A 1,226-nucleotide genomic window follows, 5' to 3' on the forward strand; every position below is an offset into this window, starting at 1 on the left:
CACATAAAATGCGTACCCTGCCACTGCTGCTGCCAGCCCTGCCACTACCTCTGCTGCAGCCAGACCTGCCATTATCTCTGCTGCTTCCGCGATATGGTGACTGTCGGACTTTTTACCCTGGTGGAAATCTCCCAATGATGTGGTTTACCATGTATGATGTGATATTGTGTTATGTGATTCGTGTGTTTCTTTTTAGTTTGAGGATGATATATTTCAGATATAACCTTACCATTGCTGACTGATGCAAAAACTGGCTAATGAAGAGCTGGTTGACCTAATAAACCAAACTGGTGTATCATCATTTAAGGGTAGTGACAATGAAGAGGATGTGGAACCAATTGATGATTTAGAAAGTGAACCTGATGAGGATTTAGCAATAGACCTACTCTATGACAGGGATAATGACAAAGAGTACTTTCCTTTGTTAGAACCTGAAAGTGATGATAGTGAAGAATGTTAAGAACCTTCCCCAAAGAAAAAAAGTAGGAAGATGTACACATCCACACCTTATAAAATGCATACCTCTGCACTGCTGCTGCCAGTCCTGTCACTACCTCTGCTGCTGCTAGACCTACCACTGCCTTTGCTGCTGCCAGCTCTACCAATATCGCTGCTGCTGCCAGCCCTGCCACTACCTCTGCTGCTGCAGCCCTGCCACTACCTCTGATGCGGCCGCCCCTTTAATGCAAGGGAAACAAGGCCAAGCGGTTGAAGTTTCACGTGTGGTAGACTTGAACAAAATATCGATTTCCTCGAGAAGTAATTTCAAGTGGAAGCATGATCCTCAACCTGGGCAATCACAGAATAGGCTAACAAGGAATGTGATGGCATCATTCACTCCGGGGCCAGCTCCTGAGGCATGACACACTGTTGGATCAGAGGAGACTTTTAGGCTCTTTATTGCAAATACAATTGTGCAGGAATTTGTCACCTGGACAAATAAACGTATAGACTTCGTTCTATCAAAGCATAAAACCAAATCATGCACGTATGCAAAAACAGAGTCAAAAATGATTTTAGCACTCATGGGAGTGTTAAAAGCGTCAGGGCAGCAGCAGGACAACCATTTGTCTATCCTTCAGATGTGGACTCAGGTGAGTGGTTGTACTATTCATACAGCAGCAATGTCCAAGGGCAGGTTTTGAGTTCCTTATATCCTGCCTGAGGTTTGATGACCCTGGAACCCGCACTGAGTGGCAAGAGCAAGACAAATTTGCCCCTATAAG

At 44.9% G+C, this 1,226-nt stretch overlaps 1 pseudogene; it reads left to right on the top strand.

The window, feature by feature from the left end:
• Window positions 1-241: 241 nt before the first annotated feature.
• LOC137614856 (piggyBac transposable element-derived protein 4-like) overlaps window positions 242-1,226 on the top strand; it is a 1,925-nt pseudogene continuing 940 nt past the window's right edge.

This window comes from Palaemon carinicauda, chromosome 21 (genome assembly GCF_036898095.1).
Source record: "Palaemon carinicauda isolate YSFRI2023 chromosome 21, ASM3689809v2, whole genome shotgun sequence".
Classification (NCBI taxonomy): Eukaryota; Metazoa; Arthropoda; class Malacostraca; order Decapoda; family Palaemonidae; genus Palaemon; species Palaemon carinicauda.